The 26,856-nt window shown below is 49.9% G+C and overlaps 1 protein-coding gene across 9 annotated transcripts in view; it reads left to right on the forward strand.

Moving 5' to 3' along the window:
- The first annotated feature begins 16,092 nt into the window (after positions 1 to 16,092).
- Positions 16,093 to 26,856, forward strand: part of TRAF3 (TNF receptor associated factor 3) — a 110,583-nt gene continuing 99,819 nt past the window's right edge. For 6 of the 9 annotated variants that reach the window (XM_061181299.1, XM_061181298.1, XM_061181296.1 and 3 more), the window contains exon 1: positions 16,166 to 16,319. The gene's annotated coding sequence lies outside the window, so the exon portion shown is untranslated. Of the gene's footprint in view, positions 16,111 to 16,165; positions 16,320 to 16,634; positions 16,674 to 26,856 lie in introns of those variants that run through there. The other 3 variants (XM_061181303.1, XM_061181301.1, XM_061181307.1) reach the window with 3 other exon arrangements.

Here is a 26,856-nt window from a genome sequence, read left to right on the forward strand (position 1 = left end):
TACTGCCCCAAATGAAAGGATGCATGTCCACTGGCTGTGTGCATCACCGAGACCTATTTCTGCTCCCCTGATTCTCTCTTCCCTCCTCTGAGGTGTTCAGGCTCATGGAAACTGATGGAGGCTCAGGGCCCCGAGGACTCACCAGGCCTCTGGCCACAACGCTGCTTCCTGCTGAGAAGGAATGCCTGGCCAGGGCCCTGTGGGTGCATTTCCTTCTCTTTGGGTCCCCTGTCCTCACTTCAAAGGCTCCCAGCCCTGAGCCCCACCACCCCCGCATCCCTGCAGCTCCCTCAGGTCTCCCCGGACAGGGGGACAGGAGCCTCAGACTGCACACGTCCAAGCCTGTGACAGCCCTTCCTCCCCAGACCAACCCTCCCCACGCCTCCCGCCCCAGGCGCCTGGGCTGGAGCCCTTGGAGCCTCGGCATCCACCGCGACTTCTCCCTCCAGTGGCCAGCTGGTCACCAAATCCTGTTGATGACAGAGACTAGCCCACCTCAGATCAATCCCAGCCTCCCACCTGCAGACCCTCAGCACTGCTGTCCCCAGGCCTGGTTGGTCACAGCACCGGCCGCTCTGCCCGTGGCTGCCTCGGTCCACATTCTGCCCGGAGTTCCCTTCCCAAAAGGGATGTGAGCATCTGTCACTCCTCTCTCAGCCATCTTTGCTTGGAGCCCACAGACAGGATTCAGACCTGCTCCCAACCTTCCCACCACAGCTAGCGACGACCCCAGGGGATCCCTGCTGCTCCTCTGTGTCCTGAATGCACGACACCCTGGTGTCCTTCTGCCCCAGCCCATCTCCGGTTCACTGCCTCCTCAGTCGGGACAGCCCCCGCTGGTCCTGAGAAGCAGTTTAACCACTGCTGCCTTTGTGGAGCCCAAGAAACCCAACTAATGTCATAGAATAAATGAAGGAATGAATGAATGGATTCTTCTCCAAAAGAAGGAGAAGTGGCCCTTTGTTCCTTACCTGCCACCGTCATCGTGGAATCACAGCACGTCTGTGATAGGAGGGAGGTGGAAATCCTCCGGGCCTCTTCGTAAACAAGGAAACACTGAGGCAGAGGTAGAACTGGCCCCAGCCTCCTGACTTCCAGGACAGACCAGGGTCTGCAAGACCACAGTCTCCTAAACGGGACCACCCTGAGCTGCAGGCCAGAGCAAACATCTCTCGAAGGAGCCTTCCTTCGAAACATCTCATCAGAGCCTTCTCCCTGGCAGCTCCTCCCTGAGGGACCAGCCAGGGAGACCTCTCGGGTGCCTCTGAGAAGAGTCCAAGGTCACAGCGTCAGTGGATTGACATCCTCTCTTGTTCAGTGTCAAGGATCAGGCACACAAAGAAAACATCAAGCGAATGGCAAAGTTCCCACATAAGCAAGGCATCTTTTTTCTTTTCTAGCAACTAGTCCTAGAGCCCAGCATAGGTATCAATCACAGCAGGAGAAGACATATACTCTCTGCAGCTACGCCCTGGAAAGCAAAGCATGTGTCTCCAGGAGAAAACAACTCAGTGGCTTAGTTAGAAACCTATTTGGAAAATATGCCTACCTGCCATCCCTCTGCTGACATCAGACACCGTGTATCAGCGAAACCCCCCTCATCATTACAGATTGGGATCCTCTGCACCTCACCCACTGTCAGCTAGGACACTTTACTGCAAGTAACAGATCCAACTGGATTAAACGATAAGGAAAGCCATGTGTCCTTTCCCAGGAAGGGCAGCTCTGGGCTGAGCAGTTCACCCCTCAGTGGCATCTTGGAGGGCCATTCTCTGACCCTTTTGCCCTGCCGTGCTCAGGTGAGTCCCCAAATGGTTGCGATGCAGCTGACACGATTCTGGGTGTCACATGCAGACCCAACCAACAGAAGAAAAAAGTCATCTTTGCTCTCTGTCTTTTATCAGCCAAGAAACCTTTCCCAGCATCCCTCAGAAGCCAGCCCCCCACATCTCATTGGCTAGGATTGGGTCACATGCCCTACCCTAAGCCAGTCATTGGCTAGGAGAACCATTGGCTTAGCCAATCAGAGTTTACATCTGAGGCACATGGGGCAGGGCCTGGTCCCCAGAACAAAAGTGGGCTCTGTCAGCATGGACGGTCCCCTCTGTGTGTCACTCAGGTCCCCATGCTTGTTCTGCCAAAGGCTCTCATAAAAGCCACTTGTACTTGTTGTGGCAAAACCCTCAGATGGCGCTGTGCTCTGCCTGGGTCTGGGTCAGTCTGAGGTCCCTGTGGGAGGAGAAGGCTCTTTCTAGAACTTTCTGGAAACTGGAAGGACCTCCATTGCATGTTGCCTGAGGCTGCCTCGCCTAGAAGCTGTGTGCGACCCAAACGCAGCTCCCAGAGTCGCTCAATCCCCACGGCAGCTCCGGAGCTGGGGAGACAGGAGGGCAGAGGCCGAGGCAAGTCACCCAAAGCTCCACATCTGGTAAGTGGGGGAGCTGGGATCGGACCCAGAGCTCATACTGTCACCCACACCCGGCCAGTGAAAGCCTTTTTAAAAAATTGAATGTAATTTGCATACCATACAATCTACTCTTTTGAAGTGTACGATTCAGTGGTTGTTGGTATATTCACAAGGTTGTGCAACCATCACCACAATCAATTTTAGAACAAGTTCATTACAACCAAAAGAAACCACTCAACCCTTAGTGGTCACCCCCTGTTTCCCTCCCTCCCGCCCCAGGCAACCACTGGTTTACTTTCCGTCTCGTAGATTTGCTGATTCTGGACATTTTATATACTGCAATCCTACAGTATGTAGACCTTTGTGTCTGGCATCTTCCACTGAACATCGTGATTTCGAGGTTCATCCATGTGTAGCAAGTGTCAGTGCTTTGTTCCTTTTACTGCCAAACAATACCCTGTGGCGTGGGCACACCACACTGTGTTTATCCAGTCCTCAGCTGTTGGGTGTTGGGCTGTCTCCAGCTTTTGGCTGCTGTGACTAATAACGCAGGGAGCAGTCATGTACAGGTTTTTGCGTGGACGAAGTTTTCATTCCTCTAGAGTAGATACCCAGGAGCGGCATCACTGAGCGAAAGTCCTTTTTACGAGGTGAAAGCAAGGGTTCGCGGGGGGGTCGGAGTGTTCCGAGCCCTGGAGTGGGGGGTAGGAGGTCGTGGCTCTGGCTGTGCTGTCTAGAGGCTCTGGGACCTTGGGTAGATCACAGCGACAAGGGTCCTGGAGTAGGTGCTCCCAGCCCTGCCCTGGGAGGGTACCTGCAGGCCCACTTCCTCCCTGCCACTGTGCTGGGGAGAGATGATGGTGCCCACCCACAGAGGGCATAGAAGGCACTGGGTGTGGGCATCTGCTCTGGCTTTGGCTCCCTGACCAGGCCCTTTTCTCCCAGAGATGGGAAGACACTGCCTTCCTGCTGTGATCAGCACCAGTTTTTCATTTGCACTTTAACGTCCACACTGCTCTACTCTGTGGTATCCACTTAGACTTGCAAGTAAGCCTTAGCTAATTCTAACAAAATAGCCGTGCAAAGCTCTGCCAGAAATTTAATTGTATTTACCAAATAGCTAATAAATATTTACTGCAAATCTCATTGCTCCATAAAATTGAAGACTGCACCTTCTGCCTGCTTTCTTGGCTGAGAGGCAGGGCCGGGGGAGAGAGGGAGACAGGGCTGGGAAGGGGAGGGGGAGGGTTTGACCTGTCTCCCTGTTATAGCGTAAGCGTGGTCCTTCGTTTGGGTTCTCTGTACTGAGATCTGATCACTCACCAGAGCCTTTGATCTGAGGTTGGTCATTTTATTCAGAAAGCAAGCTCTTACAGGGGTTCATTTCAGTTGCAATTCCAAACCAGATCTCCTTGATTATGCATGGAAAGCTTACAAAATTTTCCACTGAGATGATTTTTGAATTAACTGAAAACTTAGCAGTTTCATAATTTTTCAAGTGTAGATTTTTGCCTCTCCTTCTTGGTCTCATAAGTCCATCGCTGGGTCTTTTTAAACCTGAACTTTGCCATAGGCTGAGTCCTCGAAGAAAGATAGATACCCTTGACATTTAAAAAAAATTAATGGAAAATCACTAAATCCCTTCCAATGCTACATTGAAATGTAGTTACAGCTCTTTCCTTGTGCCCAGTGAGAATTTAATCATAGCAAAATCTTAATGTTTAATATTGACATCTTTATCCAAGAAACCCAAAACATGTTTTGCAAGGGGCAGCTTGGCATTTTCCAAACCTGCTGACATAGCTCCCTGGATCTAATTTGAAGCTGTGGCAGCTGGAAAGATGACCCAGTGACCCTGACTTTTACCCAAATCTGAAGTTTGGGGCCCCAGAGGTCAGAGACCTAAGGGCAAAAAGCATGGGCTTGGAGGCATTGCTCTGGGAATTCCTCAAGGGCCGGTTCCTATTTGCCTCCAGGACCCTCAGGAGCTCCAGAGTCTCTAACTGGGCCACAGGCCTCATTTATGGAGTGGGGGGCTCTGGCTCTTCGGGGAACAGTCCTGGTTGATGTCTCTGCAGGTCAGTGTGAGTTGCATGCCGGAGGGCCAGAGGTTCAGAAGGCCAAGGACCAGACCTAGGAGAAAGTCCCTCTTTTTCTCCATCCCTGCAGTTATAGGGGGTTAGCAGGCCTTTAGGGCAGCTAGATTTCTGTAGGGGACACTATGTTTCTTTTTTTTTTTAATTTTTAAAATGTTTTGGTGTGCCATGCAGCATGCAGGATATTAGTTCCCCAGCCAGGGATCAAACCCATGCCCCCAGCAATGGAAGCGCAGAGTCTGAACCACTAGACTGCCAGGGAAGTCTTTTTTCCTTGTGTTTCTTTTTCTTTTTAAAATTTTTTTGTTGTAGTGGACACTATTGGTGCCTGTATTAGTTAGCTTTGATGTGTAACAAACAACCCAGAAACTTAGTGACTTAAAATAACAAGCACTTATTGGCCTTTGATTATGTGTGTTGGCAATTTGGGCTGGGCTCAGCCGGGTGGTTCTACTCGTCTTGCCTGGGCTCACTCATGTGGCTCAGCTGAGGTTGGATGATTCAGGATGGCCTGACACACATTTCTGGCAGGTGAAGGCAGGTGAAAGCTATTGGCCAGAATGCCTTGGTTCCCTTCCATGTGGCCCCTTGGGAGTTAGCTTGCTTTTGTTCCCATAGTCTCAGGGTTCCAAGTGCCACAGGAGAGCATAAACCAATACACAAGCACTTTTCAAGCCTCTGCGTGCATCATGTTTGCTCATGTCCCATTGGCCAAAGAAAGTCACATGGCCAAGCCCAGACCTGAGTGGGGAATAGACTCCTCTTGATGGAAAGAGTAACAAAGTCAAGTGCGAAAGGGCATGGATGCAGGGATAGGTGGGATTTGTGCCTGTTCTGCAATCGACCACAGAGTCCTCCCAGACCATGTTTACAGGGCTGGTGTATCCATCCCAAGCTGCTGTGCGTGCTGGCCACGAGCCAAGCTGCCTTCTCCTCCAGAGAATGGCCTCAGCTCATGAGAGCCACGCACCCCAGTTTATATTCTTCCTCTCTGCCTGGGGGGGTGGGGCTCACAGCCAATGGGTACATGTTTCCCCACAGTGTGCCCTGGACACTCTTCCTGTTGAGAGGTGGGGTCTATGTCCCCTCCCCTTGAATCTGGGCGGGTTGGTGACTAGCTTGTAACCACCAGGGAATGGCAAAAGGGACACTACGTGACTTCCAGTGGAAGGTTATCAAAGGCGATACAGGTCCTGCCTTGCTGACTGGAAGCCTGCTCCTGCAGCCCTCAGCCTGCCCGTCGACCCTGAGGCTGCCGAGTCGTGAGGAAGCCCAGATGCCCCGCCTGGAGTGATGCCCGGCCAGCCCCGCACTGTTCACGCTTTGCCATCGTCTGACTGCGCCTGACAGAGACCCTACCCAGCTAAACCTTTCCCGAATTCTTACCCACAGAAACAGTGAGAGATAATAAAATGATTGTTGTTGTCTAAGCCCCTAAGTTTTATCTAATTTTTTGTGCACTGATCTTCTTAGACCGTGTCCATCTCCCTATTATCATGAGGAACACAAATAAGACGGGGCTTCCCCAGGACTTGGGGTACTGTGTCCAAACTGCTGGTCCTCCATTCTCACTCCTGCACAGGTTACCGTGTGTGTGTGTGTGTGTGTGTGTGTGTGTGTGTGTGTGTGTGTGGCCTTTTAGTCTCATTTGTCTTTCCACCCCCAGAGCCTCTCAAAGTGCTTGGCTCACAGTGGTGTCCACGAATGTTCATGGAAGTTCCTACACCTCAGGTCCCTCATGTCTTTAGCCAGACAGATCTTCCATGTCTCCGGCAAGCCATTCTGCCCCTCTAACCTCCTTTCCACTAGAGGATGCAGGAGAGAAACTTCCAGAACAGTAGGTGCCTCTGTGGTTGCCCAGCGGAAGGGACGGTGCTGGGGTCGGTTAAAGGTCTTCTCTGTTGGAAACTCTGGAAACAGGCCCATTTCCAAAGGAACCGAAATTTGTCTGGACTTGCTCTCCGCCTGCTGTGTGCCTCTCCAGCCTGTTGGAGCAGATCCGTAATCCTGGGAGTGCAACTCTGCAAGACAAGAGGACCTAGAGTTTTCAAGGACTAGGAGGAGAGCGGGCAAGGGCCAGGAAAGAGCTGGTTCCTGGGGTCAGAGCTTTCAGGGTTACGATGCGGTTTAGAGGCGTTGGCATCGGTTCCCAGCCACAAAGGCTGCCCACTCATTAGCCTTTGCTTAACAGCTGGGTCTGGGGGATGAGTGACACCCTTCATCACCCAGGAGGCTGGAAGTGGTGGGTGGGGGAAGGGTACGGGGAGAGTGGCTGGCAGAGGAGTGATGGGGGAGGAATGGTGAGCGGTGGGCGTGGGAGGGACGGGGTGGGGGGAAGAACAGGGGAGGCTGGTGGGGTTGGTGAGGGGCAGGCGGATGATAGGAAGGTGTGGCGAGGGGTTGTGAGTGGCAGGGAATGGCTTGGAGGAAATCCCAGCATTTTTGAAAGATACTAGCTTCTATGTGTGTAGCTGAACGATGCTACTGGATTTGGCCTAATTACAAAAGGTATTAGGAGTTGTACGTTTAGGATGTCTTGTTTTCTGGGCAAATGTCAGAGATTCTGTTGCATTATTAGGGTTTCAGGTCTTCTGACAATATGGTGACAGCTGGACCCTTGTCCAGGGGCAAAAACCTCACAATACACAATTCTGAAATCACATTCAGCGAGTTCATGGCTGCCTCGTTTCCAAGTCCATCCCAGGGGTCATGAAGCTCGAAGCTCGCGCAGAGTGAGGTTAAAGAGGGGTTCGGGGAGGTGCCTTCAAAGGCAGTTACTAGCAGCATTAGTTGGGCTCACAGGGTGGGGCGCTGCACTCCCCCACCCCCTGCAGGGCTGGGCAGCTTTTGGGGGTTTACAAGTGGAACAGGCTTGGGGTAGATCCCATTCCTCAAGTGTCCAGTGAACATTGTTAAGTGTATGAATGAATGAATGAATGAATGACTATTTCAGAGATACATAAGTGGATGTTATTTTTTTACTGATCCTGGGGCAAAATCCATCTTATTTATCCTTAAAAATGGTGGGAGAAAAAGTGGAATCAAGGCTCTGGACAAACTGGGGAACTTTTCCTTAATCCTTTTCTAACTTTCTGTTTTCTTTGGGGAATCCAGAGATGTCATATTTACCCGAGTCCCATTTCCTAATGACCCAGGTGACTTCAGACAGACGCAGGCCTATTCAAATTGTTTCCCGGAGAGGGCAGGGTCAAAGGGAAGCCCAGGGCCCAATGGTACCCTTTCCGGGGAGCAACCTGGAAGCCGCTGCCCAGAAAAGCCTTGATTCTGGGGCCCTGGCTGCGCAGTTTCTGCATTTGGAGTCGCAGAATGAAGTGCTCTGTCAGAAGAATAAAATCCCCAAACCAAAGTTAGAGCGTCCGATTTTGGTTCCTTAACCATCTGTGGGGAAATTTTTTAGTTTGCCTCATACTCAAAAAGAAACAGCAAGGGAGGAAAGGCCGTTTCCTGTCAACAGAGCCATTGGGGCAGCCACCCCGCCTCATGGCCCAAGCGCCTGAGTGTCCCCTACCCCCGCAGGCCTCACCTCCGCGGGGCAACTTCACGGGGAGGTCTCACGTGAGCTCTGGCCCACTGACTTAAACTGGCTGGTGCCTATTATTATCCGCCAGAACACCACCTAAGAGGTGCAGGGATGGGCCCGAGACACCTGAGCCCTGGGCCAGAGGGTCAGGAGAGAGCCCAGGTGGACACCCGCGCCAGTCCTGTCCCTTTAGTCATGTCCTCAAGGCTCCTAACGCCAGCTCTGCCTCCCCAGCTTTAGGAAGTACCATACAGCTGGTGTTTAGCAAGCTCTTGTTAGACTGATAAAGCAGGTTATTGAGGTAGCCTGCTAATTACAAAGAAAATAATTATTTACTTAAAGAAGCCCCAAGACTGTCATTTTAGGCATCAGCACGTAGCAATGTTAGCTTCCGCCCTGTGACATGAGCTTATTTGGGTCCATGTTGAGAAACAGTAGAGGGAAATTCAAACTTGGTAGTTTGAAAAATCACCTACGTTGCAAATCATCCATGGAAATTAACGTCTTAGAACAACACATTAGCCAGAGCTGTAAGGAGAGCCTGAATTTGTAAACCTGCTGATGTTTTATCCTTGTCACCCAGGACAGAGGAGGTATAGCCATTGCAGGGCTAATTAGATCCCTTTTGGCCTCCAGATTGGAAACTCCATCCCAACTGTGGAAGGATGGGCTGGCCTGTGTTCCTTCACACCAGCTCACCCACCAGCGGCCTCAGCTTATGCTCGAGGCCTTAAAATGCTCCCAAGTTTGGTTGCAGCTGGCTTTCTAATCACACGTTTCAAGTGAATCACAAGACACAAGTACAACTGGGCTGCCCCAGACACAACCTGGGAAGAAAGAACAAAGAGCTGGTTAGGGTGGCAGCTCCCCAGACGTGAAATCCGCAGGGTTCTAGAGCCGGTTCCTGATCGGCCTGGGGCGGGCACATGCCAGGCCCCGGGTTTCCTCTGAATCCGCCCTCAGTGGTGAGCCCAAGGGGCGGCCAAAGATCCCCAATCTTCAACAACCCCAGATCTGCCCCAAATCCACACATTAAACAGAGGACTTGCGCTTGTGCTGGCAATGAGGATTCAAGACAAGCCCTCGGACACTCTTCTAGACAGATGACCGCACGGTAAACCTCTCCTGTGCGGAGACTTGGAGGTGGCCCCAGCCCTGAACCCACCCCCAGGCCAGAGTCCTGAGTGGGGGGCCGCTTACTGATGAAGCAAAACTGGAGGTACGTGAAGTGGACGGGAAAGATTTGGCCTGGGGCAGATGGTCCACTCGTTCCTCCCTCCCTCCCTCCCTTCCTTCTTGCCTTGATTCACTTAGCCACATGTTTCAAGGGCTGCCCAGGGCTTTCCACCAAGGAGAGAGTGAGGGAACTGGCCAAGTGGACCAAAGCCTCTGGCAGTGAAGTGGACAGAGAAGCGGGCCCAGGGTCCTCCGCTCAGGACTCTTCAGGAGGACGCATGCAAGTTGAACCGCACCATCGTTTATTTTCTGAATACAACAAACCTCATTAACCCAGATGATACTAATTTTGAGTATTTCACCCCAGAGTGGGTGGAAATTCCAACGGGCAGGACACACGAGACAGATGTGTCAGCACACGTGAGGAAAATAACTTTTAAACTACATACACTTGATGCATGTTTCCATTAGCATAGTGGCTTTTCGAACGTCTGCACCAGAACCTACAACAAGAAATACATTTTACCTCAAGACAAACTTAGTTGTGTATACCCATGCAGAACTAAAACAAAAGTTTCACAAAACTACACTGACCTAGTCAGTAAGAAGCATTTTGCTATTTCCTATTTTATTTTATTTCATTTCATTTTTTAAAAAGATGCCGGTCATACCCACTGAACTGATTTTTCAACCAATTAGTAGATTACAAACTGCAGTTTGAAAAACACCACATCCCAGGTAAAGGGGCTGGCACAATTCTGACAGCTTGTCGTATCCACAGTGTAGGTCTGGGGACCAATCCCTCAGAAAATACTTTTCAGGGAATTGATAATCAAGTTTGTCGTCAATTTAACATCCCTGACAGTGTGATGAGAAAGCATTAGGTAACATCCCTGAAAAACAGTGGGGCAGATGTGACTTTTACTCACGGCAATTGATCACAGACACCTGAAATTAAAACAATCCCTCCCTCCCCGGAAAGCTGGGTGAATCCTTTATATGTAATAAAGGCAACAGCATCAGAAATACAGCCCTGTGCCTGCCTTCTGTGTATCATGACACCTCTCAGGGACACACTGGCTGCATGGTCCCCACTGGCCTCAGCCGCCTTCTCAAAGCCCCCTTGGGGTAGGGCAGGCAGTCATATTTCCGTTCTGCAAAAGGGGAAACCCGGGGCCAGGGAGGTAAAGTGCCTTCCTAAGATCATACAGTTAGTTAGTCATGAGTTGAGTTCTGCTTTTTCGATTCCTGCTCTAGAATTCTCCTGCTCGAGTGAATTCCTCCTGTTCACCTTTCCAAGGGAACTCATCACTGGGATATTTTGGGGAGCTTGTCCCTGGCACCGTGTCCGGCCAGGGGCCCATTTGGAGGTGCACTGCGGTGAGTCCTGGAAACGAATCTTTGATCTGGAATCCCCTCAACTGTCTATGACCCAAAGGAAGAGAGAGTAAATCATGTAAGTAGCTGGGGGGAAGAGCATTCTGGGCTGAGGGAACAGCGTGGGCAAAGGCCCTGAGGGTGAGTCAGCCTGGGTCCACGGAGGCTCCCTGGAGACCAGTGTGGGTGGAGCAGGTGAGCCAGGGGCAGCTGTGGGGTCTGAGGTGACAAGGACGGCCCCTCGGTTCCTCCCAGGGCCTCGGCCACTGACAGCAGCTCCGCAAAGGCCGCTCTGTGGGGACAGCGGTGCTGTGGCCAGAGCCCTGGCCTCCGGGACAGCGGTGCTTGGCCTCCAGGCAGTGTGCTCTGGGTTCTCGCCCCCATCCGATAGCAAACGCGGCCCTCTGAGCGTTGGCTGGGTTTAGAACACCACCCTGATGGCCACCAGATAAAGGGTGATACCCACTCCCTTTCTCTGGCTTTGAAGGTGGGAGGTACCTAATGGTTTCCTGGCGTTTGGTCTTATTTCTTTGGAAGAGTCCCGGATGTGGGTCACTGGGCCCGAGGGCTCACACCACACGCCCACCCCGGCGCCCAGGAGGTCTGTGTTTCTGGTTGCTGGCTCACACCTGTGTGTGTGCCCATTTGCCAGCGCCGGGCGTCCTTGGCTGTGATCGCGTTCACCACGCGGCAAAGTCACGCCCCGCCCTTTGGATTTGCCCGGTGCCCGGCACATGTTTATTGGCTGAAGGACAATGAAGTATGATCAAACGCAGGGTTAGTTTGGGTAGAACGCAAGCTATCAATCAAACCTTACAATGGCCCCTACGTCGGAGCAAAATCAAAGTCCTGGTGATGACCCACAAGGCCTTGCGTCTCCACCCCTCCCCAAAGCCCCACGTCACCTCCATCCTCTGCGACTCTCCCCTGCTCACTGGCTCTAGCCACGCTGGCCTCCCCAGTGCTCACTGACCTCAGGGTGTCTACCCACGCTGTTCCCGCTGCCCGGATGCTTTGCCCACGGATGTTCGCATGGCACCCTCCTCTCCTCCTTCGGGCCTACACTCAGATTGCACCTGGTCCGCCAGCCCTCGGCCACTTGCTCCAGGTCTCCCTCCTTCCCCTCCTCTTCTCTAGCTTTGGTCACAGCTCTTGTTATAGATTCACTTGTGATTTGTTTATTTGGTCTACACCTGCTAGAAGGTGAACTCCCAAAGGACAAGCGTTTCATTGGTTTCACGCTAGAAGAGAGCTGGGCAGGGGTCATGCTCAGCAAGCAGGTCTTGACCAAATGAACTGAGGGGCCAGGGGAAGGTGGAATTAGCTGTTTTGATCCAGCATCATGTGACATTGCAGGCTTGTCCTCACCAGCCTTGAGAGAGGAGGAAGGGCACCACAGTTGCCTGTATTCGTAGTGAGATGGCATATTGCAATTTTGACGATTTAGAACTCTTGTACTTTTCAAACAGTTTGTCTTGTTAATCCGAGACTTGATTTGGACCCGATAACCTTCTCCCTCATTTCTAACGTGTGGGGAGGAGCAGAGCTCACTTTGGATGCTGCCGGGGTGGGATGAGCTGGGTCTCCCGAGGGGACTGCTCCACCAGCCACTGGCTTTTGTTTGCCGAGCAGGGTCTGCCAGCTAAGGCCGGAGCTGAGTTGTGGGGGGGGACAAAGAGGCTATGAGGAGCCCACCGGCTGGGGGAGAGGGACCGTGACCGCAAAGACAGGTGGAGCCTCTGAATGGGATCGTAAGGCAGGCACTCAGCTTCTCACGGGTTTCATGAGTTTGCTGTGTGAGCTTGATGCAAACCCTCTCCCCTGTCTCCCATGAGGTCTGCAGTAAAATATCCCCCTTTCTTGGTGGAGTTGAATCTATTTTTCGGAAGTGAAGTGTGGGTGTGGGGTTCTAGTCAAGGCTGCCTGTGGGAAGCTGGCCTTTACCTGGGACTCATGTACTCCTGAAGGACTGGGGGAAAGTGCCAGAGCTGCTGCTGGTGGTGGTGGTGGTGGTGGTGGTGTGTGTGTGTGTGTGTGTGAGCGTGCACACAAATCCCAAACCAGGTTTCCCTAAAATGAGGATACCTTCATCTTCCCAAGAGGCCCACAGAAATTAGAGAAAATTAAAACTTTCTGTGGCCAGTTACACAAATCTCCCACCTTGCCTTCCCTTCTCTCATCACTTGCACGAAACCCGTGGCTGTGTTTGCATACCCACCCTTAGGCCTCCTGGGCCTCTCCAGGCCCCATTTCCTCTGCTTTTGTTTTTGGACATCCCTGTCCGGAGAAGGGGCACCTCTGCTGTTAGCCAGGGTCTACTTGAAGGACTGGGCTGGGCAGGGGAGGGGGGACTGGAGTCCTTGGCTTTGCAGCCCAGCACCGCAGTGCACACTCATGATGGAGCAGGAGGGAGAAGGGTGCTTTCCCACGATGACCACCCCCAAACGCCAGGCCACTTCCACCATCTTCAGCAGCTGTTTTAGTTTATGATAGTGTTTTCAAACTTCAGGTCATAAACCAACAGTGAGTTGAGAGAGTCACAAGCAGCATTTAAAAATTAAATGGAATGGAATAGAAAATAACAGAGTACATCACGTTTGAGATTAAGTACTGTTATATACGTGTGTGTATAAATGCACGTGTTATACACAAGGGGTTTGTAACGTAAAATGTATTCAAAAAGTTTGGAAGCCACCTGTCTGAACAATTAGTGGAACTCTTTTTGATTTTGCCAGGTGCCAAGGCCCCACCTGAGGTGGTATTTCATACGTTTCAGTGGGAGAAGTTGCTAGCACTTTTCAGCCCAAGTCAGACCCACGGGGGCTGATGGTCTCAGAGTGGGGAGGTGTCACTTGTGTGTCTGATCGTCACACTCGGGGAGAGGTGTGATGAAACCCCTCTCGTAGGCCTGAAGACCCCTTACACTAAACAGTGAATACTTTCTCCTCCTCTCTGGAAGACAGACAGGAATGGCTTCTGAGCCTTTGTACTTGAGTCACTCTAATATCTGTGTGCACTTCTCCCAGAAATGCAGCAAACAGAACACGTAATGCTACATAAATTCCTGCGAGAAATTTCTTTGTCCAGAAATGGTGTCAGCTTGTTGTTACACGTTGCCATAGGGAACAGAGAGCTCTGCCTTTGAAATGCAGCGAGGAGAGCTGTGATTGGCTCTCCTCGCTGCCCATCACGGCTGCCCAGCGGCCGAAACTGCAGAGGACAGAACGCCCGCCCCCAAAGCCGTTGCCCTGTTTGGGGCAAACTTCTTTGTGCGCTCCCCCTCCAATTCCCCAAGGCAGGGGATCCAGAACTGCTCGGACGGTTGGAGAAGAGAAAGAAGGGGGAGGAAGGGGAAGAAGAGAAGGAGCAGGTCCTCACTCCCCAGCAGAGGGCTCAGCCACGGCTTGTACCTGAATCTATTCATTCTGAATGCTGCTTGATACTGCTTTGGTAGAGGATAAAACGAGCTGTAGAAAACCCCTCTGACGGGTCTTTGAAACTTCTACCTTGTTGCTTATTTTAAAAGAACCAAGAATAGTCCAGCCTAGAGAATTTTTGGCAAACTCTGATTTTGGCAAAGTCTTAAAAAGATCCCAATATAGCGTGAGGCAGGAGGTGGGAGTGGGAGCCGGCTGACAGTGTCCCAGGACTGTGGCCTGAGCAGGCCTGGGGACCTGGGAGGAGATGGGCAGATACACAGAGGCCTGGGAGCTGGGGGCGTGGGAAGCAGTGTGGACCCTGCCCTTTGAGGGCAGGGTCTTTACGGCTTCTGACAGGCAGGAAAGGACACCCAAGGCTCTGGAGCGGAAGCCACGGAGAGGGAAGGAGGCGCTCATCCGGTGACCCAGGTTCGGGTCGGAGCCCAGGGGTCTGTGTGAGAGGGTTGGCTGGGGCTGGCCTGTCGCCCTGACATGGGTGCTGGGGGAACAACAGCCATCTTGGGTTCTCTGTCTGAACTCAGCTGTGCCCTTTCAGTGGCCCAAGCAGGGGCGCTGCTGTAGCCTGGGCGAGTCCCCACCTCTGTGGCTGGAGAACAAGTACCAGTCGGGCTGATGGGGCCAGAGCCGTGGACTGTCGAGGGTTCTGGAATGTTCCACAGAGGAAGACTCCAGAGGAGATGCTGGACTTCCTGCCTCTATTCAACAAGTCATTGGAGAAATATAAGAAGGGAGCCTGGCTTAAGCTGGTCACACAGGTCTCAGCGCTGGTCTAGGGATCTTTATGAGCCTTATTGAGCAGAGAAAAAGGAAACATCCATTCGTCTCCTCAGTGTTAGCTTGTAAACTCGTGCAGAGGTGGCCTTGCTCTTTGGTTGGCCTGGAGCCTCGCAGAGACGGGCCGTCCATTGCACCCCATCTTGCCAGGCCCAGCCGGACTGGACACCGTCTTAGAGGACCATGGGGAATCCTTCATGATTTGTGGGGCAGAGGGCCGAGGCCCCTGGAGAAGTGAGTGCCCTGGCTCTGGAGGCTGCACACGCCCCTGGAGGCGTGGGGTCCAGGGAGGAGAGGGGTGCACGGGGCAGCAGGATCTCTGTCCTGGGGCCCCAGGCCAGCGGGGAGCTCTGGGAGCTTATGGCAAACTGGCCATACTCTTCGCACTTGACCAAGACACAACTTCCTGGGTGTGGGAGGACCCCAGGGAGCAAGGAAATGCCAACCAAACCAACGTTGAGACAGCTCCCCCCCCTTAGTGAAGGAGATCAGGGCCCAGATGTCTCGAGTCTCCTTCAGCTCCACCACCTGCTCGTGCGGACGAGAGGGAACGCGTGTAGGAGCAAGTGTGTATGTGTGAGAGTGTGCCGTGTGCATGGGTGTGAGGGAGCATGGGTGTGTGAATGCGTGTACAAGTGTGAGAGCACGTGATCGTGTCTGTGACCAAGTGTGTCTCCGAGTGCGTGTGAACGTGTGTCTGTGAGAGTATTCATGTCTTGTGAGCATGTGTGTCTGAGTGTGAGGGACAGTGTGTAAGAACGCATGTTGGCTGAGTGTGTCTGAGCCTGTGTCTGTGAGTAGTTGTGTGAAACTGTGTGTTGAATGTGTGTCCATGTGCGTGTGAGCGAGGGTGGCTGCCCTGCTGAACCGGGTGACGCCATCGCTCCCGACTGCGAGGGGACCTGCACCTTTCGGGCCCCCACGAGGCTCGCGTGGCTTTTCGACCCGGAAAGGGGTGGAGGCCCGGGACGAGGGCCGCGCGGAGCCGGGGGGCGGGAGAGCGCGCGGCGGCGGGGAGGCGCGGCGGGCGTCCGAGGCCGCCCCCGCCCGCGCCGTGGCGCCGTTGCTAAGGCCGGCCGACTGGCGCCGGGCGGGAGGGCTTAGCAACGGGCGGCGGGCGCGCGCGGGCCGGGCGGGGGCGCGTGGGGCCGGCCGCGCTCGCGGGCTCCCGCAGCTCCCACGCGCGCGCGCGCGCGCGCGGAGCCTGGCGACGGGGGCGGGGCGCGCGCGCGCGCGCCGGGGCGCGCTCCAGCGGCCGGCGGGGATTTCCAGCGCGCGAGAGGAAGTGCCTGCGAGAGGGTGCGTGAGGGCGAGGGAGCGCGGCGCGGCGCGGCCGCCGCGTGCGCGAGCCGGGTTGCAGCCCAGCAGGGACTTTCCAGCCGGCGGCGGCGGCGGCCGCCGGCCCTTCCCCGCCCCCCGACATGGGGCTGCCCGGGGAGCAGGACGCTGCGGACCGCGGCGGAGGACGCGCCCGGCGCCCCTGAGCCGGCCGAGCGGCGCGGACGCGGGTAAGGGGCCCGGCGGGTGGCGGGCGGCGGGCGGCTCCATCCCCGGCGGCTCCATCCCGCGCCCTCGGCGGCGGGCGGGCCCGGGGCCGGTCGGCGCGGGGCCGGGGCGGCGCAGGCCCGGCGCCCGGCGGCGAGTGCCCGGTACGGCGCCGCCTCGCCCCAGCCCCAGCCCGGGCCCGCCCGCCCCCCGGACGCCTCAACTTCGGGAAACTTTGTCCTCCGGCCCGGCCGGGGCCCGCGGGCCGGGGCTCCCGCAGCTTTTCAGGAAACGGGGCGCCGAGGCCTCTTGGAAACGTGACCCCCCCCTCGGGGTGGCGAGAAATCAGCATCTCCTGCGAGGCTGTGTGTTGCGGGGTGAGGAGCGGACCGATTCGGGTGTCTACATAGCCGAACGTGTTCACCCTGGGCTGGCTTAGTTTTTTTTTTTTTTTTTTAAGCCATTATTTAAAAGTTTATACTGAGTCATTCCTCTGCAGATGAACCTCTGACTGATTCATAATCGGAGAGCTGCAGTGGCCTCGGAGGCAGGCGGGTACTGGGATCCAGTTTGGGGCGAAATGCACACATTCCGCCTTTGGTTAATTGCTCCTGCACACTTTGCCACGTTTTCACTGTCACCCCGTTGGGGACATCTATTTAATATTTAGGCCTTTAGAAAGAATTCCGTGTGGAAAATAATTCTTTACCTTTCACTTGAAAACATAGCAGCAAAATGGAAATGGATGGTGTGTTGTGGACGTGCTTTGAAATTTAAGAAGCCTTCATATAATTGTCCATTTGAAGGAAGCAATTTTTTTTTAACATCTGTATTGGAGTATAATTGCTTTACATTGTTGTGTTTCTGCTGTATAACAAAGTGAATCAGCTATACGTATGCATATGTCCCCATATCCCCTCCCACTTGCGTCTCCCTCCCACCCTCCCTATCCCACCCCTCTAGGTGGTCACAAAGCACCGAGCTGATCTCCCTGTGCTATGCGGCTGCTTCCCACTAGCTATCTGTTTTACGTTTGGTAGTATGTATATGTCCATGCCACTCTCTCACTTCTTCCCAGCTTACCCTTCCCCCTCCCCGTGTCCTCAAGTCCATTCTCTACGTCTGCGTCTTTATTCCTGTCTGAAGGAAGCAATTTTATTTCATGTTTTTCGTATTAAGCCGTGAATCAGTTTTCAGAATGAGATGGGGAGTGTGTGTGTGTGTGTGTTATTTATTCATTTATTTTTGTGGAGTCATAAAGGCTGTATTGAGTAGCGTTGTCACCGCTTCTTAATTTACATTCACAGCATACAACTGAGGAGGAGCCATAATTTTTTTTTTTCCCCCTAGCGTTTGCTGGTGAAGCTTTTGGAAATGTTGTGTTCTGTTATCTTGTATATGTCTATAAAATCCTTATCTAAAGAAATGACCAGGTGGACCATCAGTTGGTGCTAAAATCTTCTCCTTTCACATCTTTGAAAATGGCCTGTTTAAAAGACTGCATCATATGTAGGATGTCTGGCAAAATAGTGTACGTTCGTTTTTCAAATGAAGGGAAATACTTGTGTTTTCACCGTGTGGTGACAATATGTATACTGAGAATTAGTCCAAGGTGAAAAATTCTTTGGCCAAAACAAAAATAAGCCTTATCAGTGTGAAAACTGTAAAATACATGAGATTGGAAATCTGGTGAGTAGGTGCTCAGGACAGAAACCCTGACAGACCTGGGATTCCCACATCACTAGTTAAAATCAGACCGTATCAGGGATGAGGTTTAAGATGTAAGGTGTCTCACCCAGACGCCATCTGTTCCAGCTGTCACAGTGCAGAAGCCGGGAAAGCAGAGAGCTGGCAGGGAGAATTCCAGCTTTTTTTTTTTTTTTTTTTTTTTTAAGACGTTCATATGAATTTTTCTGTGAGGGGAAGAAGACCAATTATTTTCCTTGGATGCTATCCATTAATTTTGGAATTAATAAGATGGCCTCACTCCTTGTAAAGAAGGGTGTAAAGACATTCCACTGGAAACAGGCAATAGCAGCGGCCAGTTGTTTCTGTTAATACCATCAAAATATTCCTACTCTTGTTCGTGCCTTGAAGAGAGTCCTTCGTTTAACTGAAACATCTGAGCTGCTGCTTGCTGTTTTCCCCTGTGTTTGGGATTTTGATTCTGTAAACAGCCCTGCTAGAATCCCTTTAATTGTTCACTGTGCAAAGCGAGAAAGGCCTTGGGGGGTGGGGGGGGGGGGCGGTGTCAGGATAGATGTGCTAATAAGCTGAAGGATGAGAATGATTTATCACTCTCTTAAAGTCCTTTTTATGATGTTAAAGCTGTACTTCAAGAAAAACTGTCACTGTGGTGTTGCAAGTCTAGGCTAGCGCAAGCAAACAAAGGAAATTGCGTTAAATTTGCCCATCTCTATTTTCTCATCTTTGTAGAGCAAGACTCTCCAAACAGCAAGTGATCTAACCTATCAAATGTTGTGCAATAGCTGAGTTTCCTTGTAATGGTCAATTTAAGAACTATTAACTTAGCAGAGGAGACCTCTTATGGCCAAGGCCTCTGCATCAGTTCCATGGAATCAGGACCCTCCCTACATGCTTCTTTACAAGTGTTTATAGAGGAAGAAAAATTATTATTATTTTTTGCCGAGGCAGGAGAGTCATAATATTGACTTCAGATACAGAGAGAAACTGGGAAGAGAGCTACAAAGTGAGAAAGAAGGAGGTGAGGCCAGTGGATTTGGAAGACGACCAGGGAGAGGCAGCCGAGGCCTAAATGTGGAGATGATGCTTAGACTAGTTCTGGGCAGAAGGAACGAAGCCAGTGTGAGAGAGGGCCGGATGCCTGCAGGCAGGAGGGCAGTAGAGAGAGGTGAATGGGGATGGGGCATCTTGTGACATAGCAGCAGGCTTTGGGTCCAAAGGAGCTCATGGAGGTAGAAGACAATGCAATTTTAAACAGAAAACATCATATGTGCTTGTGTAATATCTATTATTCATAATTAACTAAAAAATACAAAATGACTTTCTCATTTTGGAGGGCCTTTACTAACTGTGGTCTGCACACACTATTCTACACATAGTGAGGGGTGGGGGACTGACCAGTCTAGGAAGGAGAAGGTGAGATTTTTATCATTAAGCATCAAAACCTTTCGGGGGCCAGAATTGCTTGTCTGCCTGTGCAGACTCACTGGGGTGAGGCTGGCAGGTGGTGAGATGTCATAAATGCAGGTGACTGTGTTGGTTTTTGTCAACTCCGGAAATCAGGTGGGAATCTCTTGCTGAATTCTGTATTCTTCGAGATAAGTAGATCGTTAACTGGGATTTGGGAGTCTTTTTCTCATTTAATTTGATGTTGAATGAATGTGCCTTGAGTTCCCATAATGTTCTAGTTATCGTGCTAAGTTGAGGGAGATACCGCACCTGCCTTTGAGGGCATGGTCTGCAGAAGTCCGGGGCATCTTGGCCCCTGTGCGTGGTGAAGGAGATGCCAGAAACCAGTGGGTATTTGACTGAGGTAGCACCAGGACTGAAGCCTGTGCCAGGGAGGGTGAGGGAAAAACGAAGATTTCACCACCCTGCCCTCAGGGAGCTGGCTGCTCAGCTAGAGAGTGAAGATCCACTAGGAAGAAGCTAGAAGAGTCATCCAGTGTAGGCTAAAGTGAATTAGTGGATTGTGCAGAGGACTGGAAGTATGATGGAGGTTCAGAAAAGGGAAGGACAGCTCCTGGCTGGCGGGGGTCGCCAGGGAAGGCTTCTGGGAAGTGGGCGTTGAGACCCAGTGTCGGGAAGGCAGGTGCCATGGGCCCATCCGGGGCCTCTTGCAGGGCCCTGAGAATGGCTAGAAGAGGATTTCTCCCCTCCTGGCTTTGTTGTAGTAGCGTGGCATCTGACGGTGTGCAGTCCTGTTGCTTCTTGCCAGTAGATACAGTCCTGGTGCTGCGACTGGTCACTGGGTTTCCGGTTGTGATGTTTCCCGTGCTGTCCTCTGGAGCCTGCCAGGCCCTTTGCGACCAGGAGCTCAAGCGGGTCGGGCGGTCTGCTCCACGATGGGCCTGGTCTGCGGTGGGGAACAGAGCAGTGGACCCCAACCTGGGCGGCAGCACTTTGCTGTTCCTGAGGTTTCTCGTAGGTAGAAAGTCTCATAAGGTGGTGGCGAGGGGAGGGGTGTAAGTGTTAGAAAGCCCCTTCCCCCCAAATCTACTGCTGTGTCATCCATGCTGAAATGACCTAAATCTCTTTCATTCCCAAGAAATAAAAAAGTGCCCTGTAATTTCATTTCATGGTTTACTTTTTCCTAGCGTTTGCTCCATGCTGGTTTTTGACCATGTTTTTTTTTTTTGGCCTCCACGTGAGGCTTGTGGGATCTTAGTTTCCTGACCAGGGATTGAACCCTGGGCCCTAGACAGTGAAAGCGCAGAGCCCTAACCACTGGACCGCCAGGGAATTCCCAACTCCGTGTTTTTTTAATGGAGGTTATTTGGTAACTTTTATGAGGCCATTCTACCAAGAAAGATATCATGCCTGCTGTTCTGATATCCTGATTTCCTTTCCAATTAAAACACTGATTCTATGGCAAAACCCAAAAGCATATTTGTTGGAAACTTCATTTCTTTAAGTGGAGAGAAAAGCTAAATTGACTAACTGATTGGGATAATGTGTCATCTTTAGGACAACAGTAGCATCAAAATACTAAAACATTAGTTTCCGGGAGTCATAATCATAGTGAAGGTTTTCAGAGACTAACTTCATACCCTGGAAGGTTAATGTCCAATAGGAGGCCTGCATACACTTGAGGTGATGAGGTGCTGGTCAGGCCCCCACTCCCCCCCCAGGGACCGGCACATGGTGGACTGACCCTCCATCAGTGTTTGTGTTCAGAGTCTGCAAGTGTGGCAAGGAAGAGGGGTGTGACAGGTGCCCACACAGTGGCTGCACGTGGTTTGGCATATGTGTCTGCAGGTGGGTGTGCCCTGGAGCTGCCCTCCCTTGACTGTGCTTCCGCTCCCCCCACCCCCATCCCCTGTGCTGATGGTGCTTAGCTCCGTGGTTTGTTGCGTTAGGGGGCTTGTAAGATGGGAGGCTTCATTTGACATTTTAACTTTCCTGGGTGCATAGCCTGATGTTTGAAATGTTATTATAGGGTAAATTAAGTGTTTTGGTTTCAGAAGGCTTTTCTGTGTGAGAAAGGGCATGGCATGGTTTTAGTACAGTATGTCTCAAACCCTTGATAGGAGTCTAAGCCCATTAAAGTTTTATCTTAAAATTGAATAGGACTTTTACATTGTACTCAGTAATATCCCCCCCCCCCCCCCCCAGTTTTTGAGTACATTCGATTCTCCAAAAGATGCATTGTGTTCGTCCTTGGCTTCCCTAGGATCTGTGAGGGGTCCCCTGGCATTCCTACCATGTGTCCTTGGGGCTGTCCACCCCCTCACTTGAGAAGTGTGGGCATGGTGGAAGGCACCAGCTTTAAAGATCTGAATCCCAGTCCTGCCCTCTGTACACACCAGCAGAACAACCCTGGGCAGGCTGCTGGGCCTCTCTGAGTTGGTTTATCCATCTGTAAAATGGGATGACTAGCACCATGCACAGACTTGCTTCTTATGAATGAAATGGACAAGAAAGCCTTCTACTGATGTCAATTTTCGTAGTAATAGAGGGTTGAGATGTAATGGAGTAAGAGCGTTAAGATCTTAGAATATAAACATAACGTGTCAGATCTCGGTGGAGACTGTAGAGATTTTCTAGTTGAGTTCCCTCATTTTATATGGGAGGCAGCTGAGGCTCAGAGTGTTTGTGTAAGTAACTCTCCCAAGTCAGATCATTATCTGGCAAAGCAGGGACTATTCGCCCAGAGTAGTGTTTTTTTGGGGTTTTTTTTTTTCCCCTTGCAGTCTTCATTTTTCCAAGATTGGCCCCAGGGAAGCTGCTTGGCCTCTAATTCCAACTTGGGATAATCGAAAATTATTTAATCAACACACATTTTTTTGAGAACTTACCCGGGAGCTATGCTAGTTGCCAAAGCTAAAAAGTAAAGTAAGATGCTGTATGATCACTATCCTCAAGGAGCTTCTGTGAGATGAGTAAGCCAGAAGAACCATTTGGTTACAGCACAGTGTGGTGGGTGCCATGATGGTAGGACAGAGGCGCTGCGGGAGCGCGGAGGTGTTTTCCAAGGGAGGGTGCGTGTGAGCAGAGGGAAGGAGCACGTCAGAGGCTGCCCGGGGGCCCGCAGAGGCTGCCTGTGGGCCCGCAGAGGCTGCCCGGGGCTGCTGTTCAGGGGACAGGGCTCAGGAGAAGGGAACTGGCTGCCTTTGGGTGCCGCCTTTGTGCCAGCCTAACTTTTGAGGGAAGAATCATCCCCATTTTACAGATGAGGAAAAGGAAGAGCATCGAGCCTGTTGGACTCTTTTATAGAGTTCGTGTTTTCATCACTGTGCTCTGTGGTCAGTTTAAGCTGAATTACAATCTGGTTTTAGATTTTGTTCTTATTCTAGAATTTTTAGTTTTGCTTTCAGATTCTAGATGTTTTAGTTTTGCTGCTATGTAGTGCTTTTTGAAAGACACTGTGTATTTTTCCAGCATGTATTTTTCATGCGGCCTTTCCTTTCCTCCCACATCTGTTTTGCCTGTATCGACTTACTTTTCCAGGTGGTACTCCATTCCTTCTCTGTTTTGAGTTATTTTCTTAGAGCAGCAACATTGCATTCCACATCCTTTAATAAGTTCAGTTAAGGCGTTCTTTACCCTGTGGTTCTCGCCGAGGAAAGGTCCCAAACTTGATTTACTAATGTGTTTTCTTTCCCCTTTCTCTCTCTTAATTTGCATTTAAACCGGTAGTCTAGTAATAATGATAGAATTTAGTCATTATATTTTTACAGGGTTTTACAAATATTAGCTCGTTAGTGGTGAACAAGTCCCGGAGGCCTGGTCACTCTGTAGAGAGCTGGTTACAGCCAGCATAGGCAGCTTTCCACCCATTCATCTGGAATTTAATTATAACTGCGGATTGCTTATGGGAATATGAGTTAAAGGCAATGAAGCCTTCTCCACAATTAGCAGGGAAATGATGTCATTGGCTATTTTGGAGAAGATTTTACGTGGCTCTTCTGCTAGAACCACTGTAAAGTTCTGAACACGGAACCATGAAGGGTCGTGATGGCTGGACTGAGGTGAGGGGGCTTGTTTCATAGCCATCTGTACCTGCTCCAGGGAGGGCTGTGAGTAAGGGGACACAGCTGGACACTGAGGCCTCAAGGTCAGGTTCCTAGAGTGATAGAGGATAGATTTTCTTTGTTCTTACACCCGGTTAGACCTTTTGGGGTCAAGACAGTGGCATGGGAGAGAGAGCAAGGGCTTCAAGTTTCTGGAGAAGCCTGCCCTGCCTTCTCCAGGTTGAGGGATGTTCTGGTGCATCTTCGGTGTGTCTCTAGTGTTGAGATGACGAGCTTCTTAAGGACAGGGTCACGTCATCGTATTTTCACAGTCTGGCTTAAGATGTGCTTAGGCCATCTTAGATTAGACGAATTTATGTATGAAAAGAGTATGGGTCTGAAGTCAGACCCGATTTGAATTCTGGGCCTCCCTTTAGCTAACTGTGATAGTAAGTTCTTTATCCTTTCTGAGCCTCAGTTTCCTCATCTGTGAAAAGGTAGTTGTGAGGACCGAAAGCGAGAATGTGAGTGAATGTGAGAACCTAGCATAGCATGAGTGGTAATTCCTTTCCCTCTTTCTTTTCCTGAGCGATTCCCTAAAGGGAGAACATGCCTTGTTAGCAAAGTGAATGATGGGCTCTCTTGGGAGTATGGCCTGGCCCTGGATGACAAGTAGGGGTAGAAGAAGCACATTATTGGACTGTCAAGAAATTATTTGTAACAAAGAATAAAATATCTGGAAACTAAAAATCACTGTATATTTGCAAAAAAAGGAATAAATGTCTATAGATAGGCCCTCACTTTTTTAGAAGAACAGATTTTACATATGATGATTTTTGATAAATTAAAAATTACATTTTAGTACATTTTTTCCATTATTTAGCAGAATAATATTCTTAAATTCATTCCAATCTCTGTTCAAATGTCACCTCTTTCAGGAGGTTTTCCCTGAACACCCTAGTTAAGATAGCCCATGCTGTCACTCTCTAGTCTCTTAACCTTGCTTTCTTAATTCATAGCAGAAAATTTCTTTTCAACAGCTTAAGCCAGTTACCAGGAGACTGCCTGGAGTATGTTGGATACTCAAGCATTCGTATGAATCAATCAGTCAATAAACTACAGTCCAACCAGATTTTCTTTTATTGAGGCAAAATTCACATAATGTTCAGTTAACTATTTTAAAGTGTATAGTTCAGTGGTATGTAGTGTATTCATAATTTTGTGCAACCACCAGCTCGCTCTAGTTTCAAAACTTTTTCATCACCCTGTAAAAAAAATCTGTACCCATTAAGTAATCATTCCCCATCCCCTCTTTCTTCTAATCTGATAATCTCTAATCTGCATTCTGTTGCTATAGATTTGCTTGTTCTGAGTATATCATATAAAAGGGATCATACAGTCCGTGACCTTTTGTGTTTAGCTTCTTTCACTTAGCATAATGTTTTTGAGGTACATCCAAGTTGTAGCATGTATCAGTAGTTTGTTCTTTTTTGTGGCCGAATAATATTCCATTGTTCATATATATCACAATTTATTTATCTGTTCATCCACTGTTGGACATTTGGATCGTTTTTACCTTTTGGCTATTATGAATAATGTTTACAAGTTTGTATGTAGACACAGTGTTTTCATTTCTCTTGGGTGATATACCTAGGAGTGGAATTGCTGGGTCATATGGTCATTCTGTGTCTAACTTGTTCCCACCTGCAATGTACTAGGGTTCCAATTTCTGCACATCTTTGCCAACATTTATTTTGTTTTGTTTTGTCTTGATTAAAGCTATTTTAGTGGATATAAAATGGTATCTCATTGTCGTTTGGTATTTCCTTAGCGACCGACCAATGATATTGAACATCGTTTCATTGTACATCTTTTTTGGAACAATGTCCCTTCAAGTCCTTTGTCCATGTTTTAGTTGGGTTGTTTGTCTTTTTGTTGTTGAGTTGTAAGAGTTCTCTATATATTTTGGGTATTAAACCCTTAATAGATATATGACTGACAAATATTTTTTCCCATTCTGTAGGTTGTTTTTTCACATTCTTGATAGTGTCCTTTGATGCACAAAAGTTTTTAATTTTGTTGTTGTTTTTGTTCCTTGTGCTTTTGGTATCAAACCTGAGAATCCATTGCCAAACCCAAGGTCATGAAGATTTACCCCTATATTTTATAGTTTCAGCTCTTACATTTAGATCTTTGGTCCATTTTGAGTTAATTTTTGTATTTGGAATGAGGTAGGAGTCCCACTTGATTCTTTTGCATTTGGTTATTCATTTGTCCCAGCACCATTTGTTGAAGAGACTATTCTTTCCCCGTTGGATGGTATTGTCACCTTTGTTGGAAATAAATTAGCTGTGGGTGTTTGAATTTACTTCTGGACTCTCAATTCTATTCCATTGGTCTATATGCCTGTCCTTCTGCCAGTAGCACACTGTTTTGATTATCGTAGCTTTGTAGAAAGTTTTGACGTAGTAAGTTTGAGAAGTGTGAGTCTTCCAGCTTTATTTTTCTTTTTCAGTATTGCTTTGGCTACTTGGCACCGCTTGTAGCTCCATATTAATTTGAGGATCAGTTTTTCTCTTTCTGTAAAAAGGTCATTGGAATTTTGACAGGGATTGCATTGACTCTGCTTTGGGGAATTGCCACGTAGTACTACGTCTTCCAATTCATGACTATGGGATGTGTTTCTATTTATTTACACATTTAATTTCTTTTTTTAAAATAAATAAATTAATTAATTAATTTTTGGCTGCGTTGGGTCTTCATTGCTGCACGTAGGCTTTCTCTACTTGTGGCAAGTGGGGGCTACTCTTCGTTGTGGTGGGCAGGCTTCTCATTGCGGTGGCTTCTCTTGTTGTGGAGCATGGGCTCTAGGCACGTGGGCTTCAGTAGTTGTGGTTCACAGGCTCAGTAGTTGTGGCTCGCGGGCTCTAGAGCGCAGGCTCAGTAGTTGTGGCACATGGGTTTAGTTGCTCTGCGTTATGTGGGATCTTCCCAGACCAGGGCTCGAACCCATGTCCCCTGCATTGGCAGATGGATTCTAAACCACTGTGCCGCCAGGGAAGTCCAACACCTTTAATTTCTTTCAGCAAGATTTTTTAGGTTCAGTATATAAATTTTTTATCTCCTTGGTTAAAATTATACCTCGGTATTTTATTCTTTTGGATGCTATTATAAACGGAATTGTTTCCTTAATTTTCTTTTTGAATTGTTCATTGCTCGTGTATAAAAACACAACTGATTTTTGTGTGTTGATCATATACCCTGCAATCTTGCTGAATTTAGTTATTACCTCTATTAGTTTTCCCTGGGATTTTCTATATATAGACTCATGTCATCGGCAAATATAGTATGTTTCTTTCTTTCCAATGTTGGTGCCTTTTATTTCTTTTTCTTGCCTAATTGC

Source organism: Eubalaena glacialis, chromosome 2 (assembly GCF_028564815.1).
Source record: "Eubalaena glacialis isolate mEubGla1 chromosome 2, mEubGla1.1.hap2.+ XY, whole genome shotgun sequence".
Taxonomy (NCBI): Eukaryota; Metazoa; Chordata; class Mammalia; order Artiodactyla; family Balaenidae; genus Eubalaena; species Eubalaena glacialis.